The 18,457-nt window shown below is 39.2% G+C and overlaps 1 pseudogene; it reads right to left on the bottom strand.

The window, feature by feature from the left end:
- Positions 1-10,030: 10,030 nt before the first annotated feature.
- On the bottom strand, positions 10,031-18,072 carry LOC147369621 (eukaryotic translation initiation factor 3 subunit E-like; annotated as a pseudogene).
- Between the last annotated feature and the right edge of the window lie 385 nt (positions 18,073-18,457).

Below are 18,457 nucleotides of genomic sequence, written 5' to 3'. Positions count from 1 at the left end.
TGTATATATGCACAATGGAATATTAATCATAAAAAAGAATGAAATAATGCTATTTACAGCAACATGTATGGACCTAGAAATGATCATACTCAGTGAAATAAGACAGAAAAAGACAAATATTACATGATATTGCTTACATGTGAATGATATACTTCCCTGGTGGCTCAGATGGTAAAGCATCTGCCTACAATGTGGGAGACCCGGGTTTGATCCCTGGGTCAGGCGTACATGTGAAATTAAAAAAAAAAAAAAAAGATTCAAATGAACTTATTCACAAAATAGAAATAGACTCATAGACACAGAAAACAAACTTATGATTACCAAACAGGATGTGGGGTGGATAAAGTAGGAGTTTGAGATTAAAATATACACAGTACTACATGTAAAACAGATAATCAACAAGAACCTACTATATAGCACAGGGAATTCTACTCAATGTCTTGTAATAAGCTATAATGTAAGTGAATGTTAAAGAAATTATATGTGTGTGTGTATATGTGTGTGTGCGTGTGTGCATAACTGGATCATTTTGCTGTACACCTGAAGCTAACACAACATTGTAAGTCAACTTGTTTCAATTAAAAAAAAAAAAAATTTAAAGCTTCCTTCATTTTCCTTTATGTGTGAAAGCCTAATTCAGTATCATAGATCTAGGGCTGGAAGACAAGTTAGATACTGCTTTATTTTTGCTTTTCTTTCTTTTTTATAGACATCCCTAGGGTACAAAATCATAAGGAGCAGAAACTTGGCATGAGAGGCTGAGCCTAGCTACTGAACTCTGAGCTTAATTTCCTCATCTGTAAAATGGGGCTAAAAATACCTTGTTTCTTTGTTTGCTTTGAGATGTAAGAGAAATAACACCTGCATCTGGAATAATATCTGGAAAATTGCACTTTTCTTTTTCTTCAGAGTTTTTAAACAGAGTAATTCTATCCACATACTTTCTCCTCCTTTCTCCCTCCCTCCCTTTCCCTCTCATTCTCCATCTCTTTTTCCCACAATTCACTCTTCATCATATAAAGAATATCACACACTGCTAGGTAATACCTACCTAGCAGCTGCTAAGGGGAAAAAAAAACACAGACCTGGAATATAAGAACCAGGCTTGCAAAATGATTCAGAGCCCTGGATCTGGACTGCTTGCACTGGACTCCTGAACAAGCACTGTGAACTTAGCCAAATTCTGTTAAGTCCTCTGTGTCTGAGATAAAAAATACAAAAAAGAAAAAAATAATAACAGTAGTAGTAGCTCCCTCCTAGAAGCTCACATGTTAGCACTTAGCCGGAGAGTGATGCATATAGTTCATAATGTTCAAAGAGTGTTAGCAATTATTATAGCATAAGTAGTATTTGAGCAGATGTTGAATAAAATATCTATAGCTGTTGGGATTGACATACATCCACCACTGTATATGTATGCTTTAAACACTATAAAATATATAACTAGTAATTACCTACTATATAGTACAGGGAACTCTACTCAATACCCTATAATGACCTACATGAGTAAAGAATCTCAAAAAGAGTAGATATGTGTATATGTATAACTGATGTATATGTATTAAACATATATATGTATAACTGATTCATTTTGCTGTAGAGCAGAAAGTAACACATTGTTTATCAACTATACTCCAATTAAAAACTGTTCTAATGTACACACTCCAGGCTTAAACAGGATGTGACAATAAAATGAAGGCATTCTTCCTTTTCATAACCAATTTATGATGGGATTAATGACCCTCTGTTCAAAAATTATCCCATCTCAAAGGTTCCTCAAATACTTCTGAGATTTTTTCCCCCCCATTCTTGCTATTTATGTGGTTGGGAAATAGATCTTCTAGTTCACCTGCCCTCAGGTCTTTATCAAGCCACCATTCTAAAGTTTCTGTTGCTGGTGACCCTTGGAATTGATTATTTTTTTGGTTACACTGTTGTCCAGGGGAGATCAGCATTACTAGTCTCTTCTGTTATCAATTGGAGAAGGCAGTTTCCCTAAACTGGTCGTCTTTGCTACTTGAAACGTCCCTGAAAAGTAGAACAAAGGTTCTACTTTTTGACTGGAATTTACCGAGGCTTTGTGAATAAGGAAAGGAAGGTAAAATACTGAGGATAACTTTAAAAGGCTCCTTGCATGGTTGGCTCTTCTTTATTTAAGGGTCATTTCCCCAGAGCAACGGGTTCCCAGGTATCTTCCCCCAACACATTTACCTGTATAATCATCATCTTCTCCTCCCCCTTCCTCCTCCTTATTTTTATTCTTTATCAGTACCTGAAGTTATCTTATGTATCTGTTTATCTATTCCCCTGTTTTAGAAAGGGAGTGCTTATTCATTCCTGAGTTCTTGGAACTTAGAATAGGGCATGTCTCATTGTAGGAAAACAACAAACATTAGTCTTAAAAATGGATGAGTGAATGAATGAATGAACAGAACCAGACCTGCCTTAGGGTGCAGCTAATTTTTGTTCATTTTTTAGATATCAACTTGCATATGACTTCTTCAGGCAATGTCCTCCATGACTGACTGGACAAGATAAGTGCTCCCTGTGACACAATTCCTCTGTACTCTTTTATCTAAAGTAATTCATTTTATTGTCTGTCTTCCCTCCTTGAGTTTCAGGTCAAGAATTAGTTCTGTTTCATCCTGTAATGGACTCCCAATTCCTAGACAAATACACCCCATGTAGTTGGTGCTTGACAAATCTTTTCCAAAACATAACTATTAAAAGATCATTCAACTTGATGAAATAATACACAAAATTAGGAAGTAGCCTTTTTGTTTAATGGAAAATACAAAAACTGAAACTATGTGAAGAAATCATTCTATTAATAATACAAAGTTAACCTAACCAGGATTTTACAAATTTCTGGATTTTTTTTTGACTCTTAACATCCCTCACTCATGAGTCATTCTGTTCCCTCCCCCTAGCCCTGTGACTACATATCACAAATTCTTGCAGTGTCATTATACAGAAACTTTCAGAATATCACTCAACAATAAATGCTTCATTTAACCCATAAAGTACTAATACCTGACATTAACAAACCTAATGACTAAGGAAATAGTTTTCCCATGAGTACTTTCACATTATTCTGTAAGGGGTGAAAATTGTAATAGTTGGTGCTCATATTGTTACATTTGGTGTCATCAGACTAGAGCTACATTCAATGTGACATATCTGGGAGTCAACCTGCCTAAGAATTCTCAGTCTTTAGGAATGTGAAGATGGTAGCATATTCCTACCCAGATTTCCATGGCCAAAGCATTAAAACAGTCTCTCAGCTCTTTTCACACTTAGGCTCTTTTTCTGTTCTATTTTGTTTTCTGTCTTTCATGCTCAGGCTTTAAACACTATTTTCCACATATGTTCACACAACAGCAAAGAACCCAATTTAATTAACAAAAAAAAAATCACAATTTAAACAAAAATTAAATATATACTGACATAAATCATAGCAGGATCCTCTATGACCCACCTCCCAGAATATTAGAAATAAAAGCAAAAATAAACAAATGGGACCTAATTAAAATTAAAAGCTTCTGCACAACAAAGGAAACTATAAGCAAGGTGAAAAGACAGCCTTCATAATGGAAGAAAATAATAGCAAATGAAGCAATTGACAAAGAATTAATCTCAAAAATATACAAGCAACTCTTGCAGCTCAATTCCAGAAAAATAAACGACCCAATCAAAAAATGGGCCAAATAACTAAATAGACATTTCTCCAAAGAAGACATACAGATGGCTAACAAACATATGAAAAGGTGCTCATCATCACTCATTATCAGAGACATGCAAATCAAAACCACTATGAGGTACCATCTCACGCCAGTCAGAATGGCTGCGATTCAAAAGTCTACAAGCAATAAATGCTGGAGAGGGTGTGGAGAAAAGGGAACCCTCTTACACTGTTGTTTGGGAATGCAAACTAGTACAGCCACTGTGGAGAACAGTGTGGAGATTCCTTAAAAAACTGGAAATAGAACTGCCTTATGACCCAGCAATCCCACTGCTGGGCATACACACTGAGGAAACCAGAAGGGAAAGAGACACGTGTACCCCAATGTTCATCGCAGCACTGTTTATAATAGCCAGGACATGGAAGCAACCTAGATGTCCATCAGCAGACGAATGGATAAGAAAGCTGTGGTACATATACACAATGGAGTATTACTCAGCTATTAAAAAGAATACATTTGAATCAGTTCTAATGAGGTGGATGAAACTGGAGCCTATTATACAGAGTGAAGTAAGCCAGAAAGAAAAACACCAATACGGTATACTAATGCATATATATGGAATTTAGAAAGATGGTAACGATAACCCTGTATGCGAGACAGCAAAAGAGACACTGATGTATAGAACAGTCTTTTGGACTCCGTGGGAGAGGGAGAGGGTGGGATGATTTGTGAGAATGGCATTGAAACATGTATAATATCATATGTGAAACAAATCGCCAGTCCAGGTTTGATGCAAGATACAGCATGCTCGGGGCTGGTGCACTGGGATGACCCAGGGGGATGGTATGGAGAGGGACGTGGGAGGGGGGTTCAGGATGGGGAACACGTGTACACCCGTGGCAGATTCATGAAGATGTATGGCAAAACCAATACAATATTGTAAAGTAATTAGCCTCCAATTAAAATGAATAAATTTATATTTTAAAACATAATAAATATATAATTATATAAAAACAATATTATACTATCCAATTTGATGGCAAAATCTCTCAGCCTCTGTCCCTGCTTTGGGGAAAAGAATATGCATTTTTTGTACTGCAGTTTCCTCATGTGCAAAATGGATATAGTAATGGCCATCAAGTTCAGAGAATTGTCTTATGGTTTAAGGGAGATAGTAATCATGAAAGCAACAATTATAGCTCCCATTTACGGTCTGCTGCTGCTGCTAAGTCGCTTCAGTCATGTCCGACTCTGTGCGACCCCATAGACAGCAGCCCACCAGGCTCCGCCGTCCCTGGGATTCTCCAGGCAAGAACACTGGGGTGGGTTGCCATTTCTTTCTTCAGTGCATGAAAGTGAAAAGTGAAAGTGAAGTTGCTCAGTCGTGTCCAACTCTAGCGACCCCATGGACTGCAGCCTACCAGGCTCCTCCGTCCATGGGAGTTTCTAGGTAAAAGTACTGGAGTGGGGTGCCATTGCCTTCTCCAGTGATGTCACAGTGATGGCTTAATCTAATCCTTCCAACCACTCTTGTTAACAGTTATTAATATTATTGTAACTTCATTTTACAGATGCAGAAATTGAGGCATGTAAACGTTACACTGCTTGCCATAGTTCACAAGCTGGCTGTTCATTTTTGAAATGAACATCTTTATCAATCTGTGCCAAACAGAAAAATAAGGCAATCATTTTAGTGAATAGCAAGTTTCTAAATGAGAAACTTCAGGTTCTTAGCTATTAAAGTAGCCCCCAAATTACCAGTTTGCTAAACATTTTAACTCTTACTTCATCAGAGTAAGAAGTGTGTTGTTTTTTACTTTCAGTGTGTACTTTACAGAGAATTTAAGTAATTTGCCCAACTACACACATTTAGTGATGGAACTGGAATTTGAACACTGCTTTGCCTAACGTTAAAGCCACCTCTTGTAACCACAATGTTTTACTGACTCTAAAACCCCTTGACCCTAAAGCGAGTTTGACCAAATGTCCCAACTCTGCCCATGTGTCATTTCTTCTCTACCCTCTTTACTGGATCAAGGACCATCACCTTCCTTGCTTCTCTATTCATATAGCTTAATTCGCTAAGTGATTTTGGAAGAGGCTATCGACAAAATTTAATTCTTTTGTTTTTCCTCATCCATAATTCCCAGACCCACAAGCTTTTTCCATTTCTAGAAGCTAGAGAGGAAAGGGATAGAGAATCAAATCCTGACTCTGATTCTGGAAACTTCCTCCACAGACCAGGGAGGTGCACACTCCAGAAATTATGTTCCCTCCTCACACAAGTGTTCATCTCTGCTCATTTGTCCCATTCCAGGCAAGAGTCTCCATCCTTCCACACGTAAGCACCAAGTGAGTTTTATTCTTAATAACAAGAACAATGATAACAATTAGTATTTATTAGAGTCTTCGGTTTCTCAGTACTTGCTACATGTTTCTTATTCTTTATACTATTTCATTCTCATTGCCACACACTGAAGTAGGTATTACTATCACCATTTTGCAACTGATAAAACTGAAGTTTGTGCAGATTAAGTAATTTTGTCATGAAGCCCGTAAGCTGGAGAATGAACATTGGTTTTTCTGACTCCAAAGCCCTTGTTCTGAACCCTTGCCCCGTATTACATCTGATCCCATCCCATCAAAATATAGTTCATGTTTGAGCATAAATATAGCACCGATGTAGTGCAAACAAGTTCACACATGCATATACAAGAATCATCATATTTATATATTATGCAATTCCACACCTACAGGTATTTTCTCACAGTGTCTTTCAAGTTTCACTTAGCAGCATTGTGACCTAGCAAGTCATATGAATTCTGCAAATAGTATTGCTATTCTGATGCAACTCAGTGGAAGCCTTACTATTATAACAAAATTGTCTGAGGCATTTCACGGACGTGAGTCTGAGTGAACTCCGGGAGTTGATGGACAGGGAAGCCTGGCGTCCTGCGATTCATGGGGTTGCAAAGAGTCGGACACGACTGAGTGACTGAATTGAACTGAACTGAAACATTTTATCTGGTTCTCACTTGGGGTTCATATCAATCATAATATGTGCGATTATCTCATTTTGCAGAAGGTGGTACAGTTTCTGATAATTGGACAATGACCTGAAATTAGAGGCCAGCAGGGGAAAGAGTGGGGAATTTAATCTCAGTCAAACCCTAAAGCCTAGGCTCTTTGCATCACGTGCTTCATGAACTACTTGCTCATCCTATGCTCTCTCTTCACTCTGTAGTCGCTGGTATTGGTCATCTTGTGAAATCAAATATTTCCCTAGATGGAAATCTCCAATCACTTGTATCATTACTACACCAGAATGCTTTTACCCAGGTGGAGTCCTTATTTCTTCCTCTCAGTCTTTTACTTCCCAGTGAAATGCCTGGATACAGTCCAGAGTAAAATGAGTTGAATGGCTTCCTGCTCTGTGATGCTGATTCAGCTAAAGTGGGGTCTGCGTGACTGAAGACAGTTTGTCTCCAAAGGCAGGTCTCTCTATCTTCTGGGTAGCTCCAGGGCTAAGAACCCAACAAACCAGCACTTTGTCTGGGATGGCTTCTGACTTCTACACTAGCACTTTTATTTGTGAACTCTCTTTTCTCAGTGCAGGAGATAGAAAGATAGAAGCCCTCTATCACCTGAAATCCTACATCTATAGTTATTCAATACCCGCACGTTTTCTGATTCCATACACTCATATGAACAGGACATTCAGTAATAACCTAAGATAGGACTTTTTGTGAGCTAATGTTAATTCCAATACAAACTACTAATTATAACCCCATTAAAAAAAAAAACAAACCTATGATCCCAATCCAGCTCAGAAAAATTTAAAAGTGGAACTCTAAATTATAAATGTGGAATTATAAATAATTCCACAGCATTTCACTGCCAAGGCTGATAAATAAACTAGATTGCATAACCTATTTTTTATATCCCATAGGCCAAACCACCATTATAGCCTGCCTATAATACTGCAATAGCCTTTGAACATTTCTGTGTTTGTAGTCTTGTACCCTTACAGTCTAATCAAAGATCCGCCAATATGTTATTTGATAAAATAAATTATGTTGTCAGTCTCCTTCTTAGCACCATCTTATGATTTCTCTTTAGTCATAGAGTAAGATCTAAACTCCTTATAATGCTGGTTAGATTTTATTCAGAGAACATTCTCAGAGAAAATTCTCTCTTGGAAAATTCAAGACAATCGTCAGTCAGTCTATGAATACCCAGCAGAGAAATTTTTCCCTATAAAATGTTGCAATTCATGGGGAAAACCTGAGAGCAGCAAGAAAAAGAGATCTTTTTAATAAAAAAACAACAGAGAGATAACCACCAAAAGAAAAACTATGCTTCTTATGGGGATCTGAAGTAAAGCATTCAGAATCTATGCTATACTTAGGCTTTTACCAAAAAGCAGGATTATTTAGCTTGAAATAGAGCAATGAAGCTTCACTCAATTTTTATTTAGACTTTTTTCTAAAGATTCTTGGGATTATGGCATCTGTGGAACTGAAATAGAAACTAAAAATCAGTTATTCTAAGACCTTTCATCCATGAATGAAGACAGTAATACCCAAAGAAGAATGAGGTGCCAAGATATTTGACTCCACAAGATAATCAATACCAGCAACTGCAATGTGAAGAAATAGCTTAGGATGAGGAAATAACATGAGTTGGTGTCAGAGCCAGGACTGGAACCCATGACTCCACACTGCCCAGTGCTTTCAAACAATCTGTCATAAAAAATACCAGCTTCTCTTTTCTTTCTTTCCTTTTCTTTTTTTCTTGTTTGTTTTCTATTCATCACAAACCAATGCCTTAAATTAAATGAAACATATACCGCCAGCCCTCCATTTTCATGGGGGATTGATTCTAGGACTCCTCATGAATACTAAAATCTACAGATACTCAAGTCCTTTATCACACATGTGCCAAATATGAGTGCACATTTCTCTACTGGTAGATTTAACAGACATAAAGGCACTCTGTAAGACTGATACACATCTGTTTAAATGCTTGTTCTCAATCCCATACTCATCACATTCAGAACAGCAACAGATTGAGGACCAGCACTGGTCTGAGGACTGCACTTTGAGTAGCAATGCTCTAATGTCATGCCTAACCAGTCACCTTCCAGATCCACAAGATCCTTCTTGGTAGCAAGTTGACATCTGACCTGGATAAATCCTTACAAAGCAGGCTGTTGCCATCTTCAAATGCAATCCTTGTTCTTCAGAAATTAACTTCATCATGAACTCACTTCTTCTGATGAGTTCAGAGAAATCCTGGACCTAGTAGTGACTTCAGACATAGGAAAGAAGGTTCCTCATACTGAGCATTTTAATAACGAAAAAGGCTCAGAATGACCAGTGTTTAAGAATACACTAAGAATTTCTTCAGACATGTATTTCACAAAGAAGAGCACTGAGGAACATATAGTCATTTTTTCCAAAACTGCCCTGTAGCATCATCCTGTTTCTACCAACACTTCTCAATCTGTCTTGTTTCATTTTTTCCATATAACCATTCCCTCTTCAAACTTTATACCTTATTTGTTTTCTATATCCTCTGATAATAGCAATATGTAAGTAAATTCATCAGTTACAATCCTAAGTGCTTTATGCACATTCATTCATTCATTTACTTCTTAGAACTATTGCTATCCTCAACTTTAGAACAACTCTGTGAAGTAAATACTATTATTATCCTCAGTGCAGAGATGGAGCATAGAGAGAAAGTGGGTGGATTCAATTTGAACTTTGTAAGATAGAACACCTGTAAGACACGCATCCATAGATATTCACAAGGCTGCTATACTTAATCATGAAATTCAGGACAGCATTTGAATTAGACATTAGAATCCTCAGTCTGTGGATGCAAACGAGGGTAGTAGACCTGGAGGACATCTTTTAGGATCATTTGCAGAGTTAAAAGGGTGGGGAGGGGCCGAGCTCTAAAGCGCACCAGACACACCATAATCGGTCATTAATGGAGTCACGTAAGTACAGTGACTGGATCTTGTGTAACTGAACTGCTAATGAAAGCATCTCTGTTTATACTGGAAAAGGGGCCCAGATTCCAGTATCTTTTGCCTTCAAAAAAGGGCAGAGACAAATATTAGAACATGTTGGTCAATGACTAAGAAGGCCTGGAAACTATGACTGAAACAGTGTAACTGTGGGAACACCACAGAATGGCATGGAAATCAATAACCACAGGGCAAGCACTCCATCAGTCGGCAGCCTTCTGAAAGATTCTCTTGGGAGGCAATGGGAGACTTGTTCTTTGTGGTTAAAGAAGATGAAATTAGGACATGTGGGTGAAAGCTGCAGAGAAGCCTATTTCAGCTCGCTTAAGGAAGTGTTTCCCATGGCCAGAGCTCTCAAGTGGACCTGGCTGCCTGTCAGCAGCCACTGGCGGATGAAGGCCAGGTTCCAGCTGAGGGTTAGACAGGACGGGTCCCCTCTGTACCCATGGGAACCCTCACAGTCTTCCTCACAGTTGTGAGGAAGGCTGTGAGGATAGAATGGGTATTTTTCCTGGTTGGGCAAGAACTATAGGACAATAGCCGTGTGGTTCTCAGACAACTCTCCTTGACTGTGACGTGGGTTCTATAAAGGCCAACAATAGTGCTCACAGAGCAATGGCTCTTTGATTCCCATCAAGCAGTACTTTAGGTGTCCTCCCAAGTTGGAGGAGGAAGACTCTAGTTTCAAGTCTCTCTTACATCAAGAGAGAATTCACTAAGGGCAGACTCACAGAAATCTCCCATCTGAAACAACCTCAGAGTTCTAGCTGAGTTCACACCACATAGGATCTCCCTTTCAGCACCCCTAACAAATGCCCACCTAGTTCTATTTATACATCTTCCACAATGAGGAGCTTTCTGCTTCACAAGGTAGCCATCCATGGTTCAATAGTTCTCTTTGTTATTTATAAAAATGAAAACAACGGAGGACATTTAGTTGGTTCTCACTATGTGTCCAACTAAGCTGAATACTTTCCATTCATTAAACCATTAGTCCTTGCCACACAGACTTATTAAACAGATGAGGAAATTAAACATCATAATGTGAGGAATATGTTCAAGGCCATGAAAAGTGATAGAGCTAGCTTCAAAGAATATGATTTTCACAAACCACTCACTCATCAATCATTTCAATTGTAACATGTCTGAAAATCGCCTTTACTGTTACACACCAAAACTTTCTCTTTAAATGCTTTTGTTTCAACTTTTTTGAAAAGTTAAATATCTACTTTAACCACTTCTTATATATCTGAAATCATAAAATTGTCTACTAGTTATATATTTCCCTAGTATGTAGTAAAGTAAACTTATAACAAAATTTTTCAAAATGTTAAATCATGTCCTAGATAAAAAAAACTTTCTTAGCACCATTTTGTATATACTGTATTTTGGAAAACATTGCTCAGCGCTACATTATTTCTAATTTTTTAAATACATATTTTGAATCAAAAACTCGATTTTTGCAATTATTTCTCACTGTTGGTATTAACTCTGCCCTGTGAGCCTACAGAGAAAAAGTCTTGGCAATCTTGTCTTTAAGACTGGTTTTCAAGTGTCTGAGAAGACCCTATCTCCCTGAAGTCTTCTCAAGGTTGGTCATTTCCTGTTCCTCCAACTCTTAGAGCTTCTAGGTTCCTCTAGACCCTCTTAGGCTGGTCACTCTTGCTTAAATTACCCTATGCTGTAAAAATAACCACAGTTGTTATTACATAAGGCTATATACAACCCCAGTTGTAAAACTCAGAATCTTTACACATATACCCAGTAGGTGCTTCTGTACTTAGATTCAGATGGAAACAGGGCTGGGGACAGAGCACATAGCTTGCTGGAAAGAACATGGTCCCAGCCCAGACATGGACTGTTTCACAGCTCTGCCCACCCTCTGGCTACCACTGATTTATAGGAGCCTGAGTTTATTTAGTTGAGAAATGAATATAATGTCTTGTTGTGCCAGCCTCTCAGTGTGGTTGAGAGGACAAAATGAGACAGTTGACATGTAAATTGTGTAAACAATAAAGAGTTCCACACATTAGTTATCACTAAAGCAGACCATATGGACTTCCCCAGTGGTGCAGTGGAAGCTGTCCATGCTTCCACCGCAGGGGACAGAGATTTGATCTTGGTCAGGGAACTAAGATCCCAAACACCACAGTGCGGCCATTAAAAGAAAACAATTAGGCTGCATGGCCTAAATACACCATTATTTAATCCTATAAGTGACCTTCGAACCCAGGCTACCTTATAGCTCTTCTAGAAAATATCAACTTAGTGTTGTGGACCACACTTGCTGGTCAAGTAAGTCACATGTGAGGGTTGCTATATTCTAGTCACTGTTCCAGGCCTGGGATACAGTGTTGAGTATAGAAGACAAGTAGGGTGGGTATTCAACTAGACAAACTAATGGTCATACTGATCACTAAGATACTGAAATATTTCCACAACAGTGGGTACATAGACATTTTCTTGAGTCCCGTAATTAACCTGCCCTGCTTATTTACTTCAACCCCTCCCTCTGGACTCCTGGGCCTCCTCAACAACTTAAAGGTCAAGGGGGCCCTCTGGACCCTGTTTCAAGACTTTGGTCAATGTCAATCTTGACTGATTAGTGCCATGTAACACTGGTTGTTAAACATTTGGAATAGCACTCTGGGAAAAGAGATTCCATTCTACTGAGAAGATACAGAGTAAACAGTGAATGAAACAATGCATAAGTCAATAGCAGATTGTGATAAGACTCTAAAGAAACGAGATGATAGTTGGGCTGAAGCAGGGGTGGACCTCAGATAGCGAGATAAGGAAAGGCCTCCTTGCAGAAGTGACATTTTTTTGAGACAGGAATAGGGAAGAAGGAGTGAGAGCCACCCATGCAGAGATCTCGGGGAAGAGCATTGAAGAGAGAGGAAAGAGCATCGAAGGGAAAGGAACGAGTAGGAGCCAAAGCCCTGGGGCAGGAACGGGTTTGGCATGTACAAAGAGGAGAGAGAAGGCCCCTGCGACTGCATCACAATCAGTGTTGTCCAAAGTAGGCCAGTGCAACAGCATGTGAGCGTGGGCAGTCTCTGGCAACAATCTGGGTTTTATTCCAAGTGGGAGGAGCAGTCACTGGATGATTTAAGAACACTGAAATGTGATGATCATATTTACAAATGCCTGGTTCTAAGAAACTCAGAAGACACTGTTTCCTATTGTCTGTTGACTACAACTGCAAAACCTGAGGCTGACGAATGACCTGATAGACGCATACCTGGTAATGATAACAAATTCACCAGCCTAGAGCCTGGGACCAAAATAGGAGGGAAATCAGACACCCAGGAAACCTGCCTTGCAAGGTTGGAAAAACAGGAAATGACCAACCTATAGAAATCTTAATGGGAACATAATCTTCTTAGACACTTAAAAACCAGCCTTGGAGACCAAGCTACCAAACGTTTTCCTTTCTTTTTTAAAGTATAGTTGATTTACAATGTTGCGCTAATTATTACTGTACAGCAAATGATGGCCATCATTAAAAAGTCTACAAACAACAAACGCTGGAGACGGTGTGAAGAAAAGGGAACCCTCCTACACTGTTGGTGGGAATGCAAATTGGTGCAGCCACTATGGAAAACAATACGGTGGTTCCTCAGAAAACTAAAAATAGAATTACCAGTAAAGCAACTATCCTCCAATTAAAAATAAATTTAAAACAATAATAAAAAACAAACAAAAAAATTACCATATGACCCAACAATCCCACTCCTGGGCATACATCCAAAAGAAACTCTAATTCCTATGTTCATAGCAGCACCATTTACAGTGTTCTCAAGACATGGAAACAACCTAGATGTCCACTGACAGATGAATAGACAACAAAGATGTGGTGTGTATGTACAATATTTTCCTTTCAATAGTCTGACTTCCACAACAATCAGGTAAAGTGGTTCAAGGAGAAGTTATCATTTCTTACCATTTTATAAATAAGAAGCACCAGATTCTGCAAAGAAAATTACAACTGTGCTCCACAGAGCCATTGGCAGGGGTTATTTCACTTATTTTACTTACTGAGAAATCAATCAAGAAGATTTACCTGATTTTATACACAATCATCACTGCTGGCTTAGACTAGAATACAGATGCCCTGATTCTCATTATAATATTCCTTATGACGTTGGGGAATAGGAGAATTTTGTAACGTGTTAGTCAACTGAAGAATGACCCAGCCAATTCCCCAAGTACTATTCAGCCCACAGATGTGATGACTATCTGGTCAGGCATTCAGACAACCTGTTTGCTTTATCGAGTGTAGAGAAGGCATACATGCATTCGGTTTGGCATATATACACTTCAGTTAATTTTCATTCTAAATTTTAGAGATGGCTAAAATCTGCCCAGAAAATTATCTGTGATTGAACTATCATCTAGTCAGAAAAAAAAAAGAAAAAAATCTAAGCTTTCTAAAGATGACCCAGAAGATCACAGTAGTATGAGGGAAAGAGGGGTGGATGAGAAAGGAAGAAATGCTTCTTTGTTCCTAAGTAGCCTGTAACTGTGAGTCACTCAGTCATGTCCAACTCTTTGTGACTCCATGGACTGTAGCCTGCTGGGGTTCCTCTGTCCATGGAATTCTCTAGGCAAGAATACTGAAGTGGGTAGCCATTCCCTTCTCCAGGTAGGGGATCTTCCTGACTCAGAGGCTGAACCGAGGGCTCCTGCATTGCAGGTTCTTCACTGTCTAAGCCACCCAGATAACTAGTGGGAAGCTGCGATACCCACAGTTATCCAAAAAGTACAGAATAATAGAGGTATACATCTTACGGTCATTATACACCACTACTGAATAAGAGAATGTCAGAAACATGAGAAAAATCTGTTGTCCACAGAATGGAATGTAATGTCAAGGTGGCCTTTCCCATACTTTTGCAATGACGTTTTCCCTCTGGACCCTCCTCCCTGCTGCATAGTTCCAACTTCATCTCCATTCGGTTCTCTCCCCATAACACTCCTTCACCCACGTCCTTAGCTTACTTTGATATTTTCTCTCTTCCAATAGTCTGTAAAGTCCTCTGCAGGGACCATGTCTCCTTCTCTCCCTAATTCCATAGTGCCAAGCATGGTATATTTCATTGAAAGGACACAGTCCAGTTCAGTTCAGTTGCTCAGTTGTGTCCAACTCTTTGCGACCCCATATGAATTGCAGCACACCAGGCCTCCCTGTCCATCACCAACTCCCAGAGTCTACTCAAACTCACGTCCATCGAGTCAGTGATGCCATCCAGCCGTCTCATCCTCTGTCATCCCCTTCTCCTCCTGCCCCCAATCCCTCCCAGCATTAGGGTCTTTTCCAATGAGTCAACTCTTCACATGAGGTGGCCAAAGTACTGGAGTTTCAGCTTCAGCATCAGTCCTTCCAATGAACACCCAGGACTGATCTCCCTTAGAATGGACTGGTTGGATCTCCTTATTAAATAACACAAAACACAGCCATGACTTCCATTTATGGAATAACATGTACCAGGCATGTAAGTGTTTTACCTAGTTTATTTTTATCCTTTTAGCAATCCATGATGTAGGTGTCTTCAGTATCATTTTACAGAGGAGCAGATAGAAGCTTGAGGAACTTAAACAACTTGCCCAACATCACCTAATGAGTAAGAAGCAGCTCAATTCACTTTTTTTTTTTTGATACAAACTCTAGAGTAACCTACATACTAATCTTGGCTGCCTCTCTGTACTATTTCATTATAAAATTGAAAGGAAAGAGCTGGAATGATGAGACAGAGTCAGACAAGCAGCCACTTGCATTAAGGAAGCTGGACCAGTTGAGCGGCCAGCAGAGTCCACATTCTTACTGTGTACCTGGGTATTAGAGGGTGGGCAGGTATCTGTGGGAAGGAACTCATTTCAGACCTTAAGCTAGTTCCCATCCCCTTTTAATACCAGACAAACAAACTGAAAAGGAGCTGCCCCGTGCTCAGATGTACTGCATGCTAATCCTGTACTCCTTGGGAGAAGAGAAGCAGTAGGAAATGTTTTCTACAAGTCTTTTCCTGGCAGACAGAGAGCTGAGTCAGACAGTCGGCTGAAATTGTGAAAGGGTAGACAGGCAGCTTAACAGAGGGTGGTGCAGGTTTCTTGTTACTTAGCCTTTCCCAGGAGCTGGGGAGCAGGATGCTCGCACCACAGTGAGAGCGGATATTTAGAAAGAGTGGGAGGTGTCCTGGTGAAGGAGAAATATGCCAATTTGGAAATCCAAGGTCTTGAAGTTGTTGAAAAAGCTATTGAAATGACGGCAGCGAATACAATGGGGTGTGGTTTAGTAGAAACGGGCACTAGCCTTGAACTTAGGGAATTGTACCTTTGAATTTCAGTGTTGAAACAAACTTTTTTGAAATGTTAATTAATATGAATTTGTTGCCAGAATTTTGCTTCATTCCTCATTTCTTCCCACATTCAATCAGCTAAGCATTCTCCATCATTGCTGTGGAGATGAAGTGACAGAAGAAAGCAGAAAAAGCAAAGGGAGTTGGTTGCTGGTTTGGAGTTTAGCAACCCACACATTATGCCTCAGCTATAGATGCATGAGGTTTTGAAAGAATATATGATATGGTGATGATATAAATGATAAGAGAAAGTTTACCTTGAAGACAAAAGATGGGTTCCAAAGGCTAAAAACAAAAAGATAAAAGATACTTAGAAGACAGTTGGACAAAGAATGAGAAGAAATAGCCGGAGAGACCTTAAGAACAGCACTGAGTCAACATCCAAAAATGACCAGTGTCCATCTGAGCAGGACCATGTGTAACCAGGGCCCAGGAATAGAAGCTACAGCCTTCAGACATGAAGTCTTACATGCTGCCTGTACTGAGGGGCTATGCTGAGGTCCTTCCTTCGACAGAAGTTAGCATCTAGTACACTGATAATCAAGCACAAGTGAAAGCCACGGATACCCTGGCCCATAAGCTTGTGTGACCCCCATCCAGCATATCCTAGAATTGTCGAGTATTTTTTAAAATGAAACAATTGTATTCAAATTCTCCAAAATTTATACTCAGTATGTTGTTTTCAACATGTTTCATTTTATAAAATGGTTGCATTGTTTCACTTTTCTTTTATAGTTTTCTTTTATACTTTTTCTATACAGTTCTTCAATAGAAGCCAGCGTCCTGAATTGCTCAGTTAGAAGCCCCTGTTTAAATTTCTTCCCAATATCCATGGCCAACCTCTGTCTTATAAATGAAATACTTTTGGTCTTTTGAATCCCTGATAGGGTGAGACTGCATTGTTACCCATAACCACACGGCCTAGTTCAGAATCAATCTTAGCATCCAGTTTTGCATTTCTAATCAAATTTACAATCCACCTTTCAGTTTCTTCTGGAGTTACATTCAGTTTACCTGCCAACATGTTAATGGTGGTACACTGATGGATACAGTGTATTTTGAGACAAAAAATTCAAATATAAAGAGTTCGGCATTTTCAATGAAATCCTCAAGTCACCAAGAAGAAATCATTCACTAGCACTGACTCATATTTCCTCAGCTTTTTCTGAGCTCTACCAAAGTCAAAGTTAACATATAAATATTAAACAAACTCTGTAACTGGGTTTTTATATGTGTAGGATTCCTGTTGAATAATTTTGACCAGATCTTTTATTAATAGTTCCTGCCAGCGTTTTTGAACATCTTTGTTTGCATGACTACTGGTAAAGAATCCACCTGCGATGCAGGAGACCTGGGTTCAATCCCTGGGTTGGGAAGATCCTCTGGAAAAGGGAAAGGCTACCCACTCCAGTATTCTGGCCTGGAGAATTTCATATGCTATACAGTCCACGGGGTCGCAAAGGGTCGGACACAACTGAGTGACTTTCACCTTCACTATGGTCAAAAAGCATAGAATATGTAGATACATAGTATAAAGCACGTTAAGATACTGTGGCTCACAAAGGAAGAGATCAATAATGCTATTATAATCTTTGGGGGTGATTGAAGAAAACAGAGACCAGTGAATGAGCTGTGTTTGCTACTGAAGAGACTGAAGTGGCAAACTCACAGAATTATTATCTATGATCTCTTTTAGCCACATAAGGTCTTACATGGCTGCATCCCAATTCTGCATGAAGACTTCGGAGGCCAGTTTCCCCCAGGGTGATCTCAAAGCATTTCTATCCATTGTGGGAACAAACACTCTAAAAAAGTAAAAATATTCTGCTGCTCCAGAGTAATTTCCACCTTTATATTGGAACTTTGCATACCAGCAGAGTGGATCTAAATATAGAATTGTCAAGTCTACATCAGCCTCCTGGGACACTTGTATACCAAAGAAATAGATACTTAGAGGGGTTGGTAGTTTAGAAGAAAAACTCTCCCAATACATGGACTTACCGGGTGGGAATGAAGAAAGTCTCCAGGGATTTCTCCTGTAGCTGACAATCAAAAAAATAGTTTACCCTCTATGATTTTCAGAATAATGATCCCCAGTGACACCTGCATTCTAATCCCTATAATCTGTGGATATGTTGCTTTATATAGCAAAGGAGACTTTGCAGATGTAAGTGAGTTTAGAATTTTAAGACAGAAAGATAACCCTGGAATATCCTGGAGGATCCAATGTAATTATAAGGGTCCTTATAACAAGAAGGTAGGAGTGTCAGAGTCAGAAAGGGAGCTATGTCAATGGAAGGGGAAGTTGGAGTGATGTAGGACTATGAACCAAAGAATATGGGTATTCTCTACAACCTGAAGGCAAAGAAATGCATGTT

Source organism: Bos grunniens, chromosome 7 (assembly GCF_055505025.1).
Source record: "Bos grunniens cultivar Pamir isolate PY7600 chromosome 7, Bosgru_T2T1.0, whole genome shotgun sequence".
Lineage (NCBI taxonomy): Eukaryota > Metazoa > Chordata > Mammalia > Artiodactyla > Bovidae > Bos > Bos grunniens.
The sequence above is the reverse complement of the archived record's forward strand: the minus strand, read 5'-3'. Positions and strand labels throughout refer to the sequence as shown.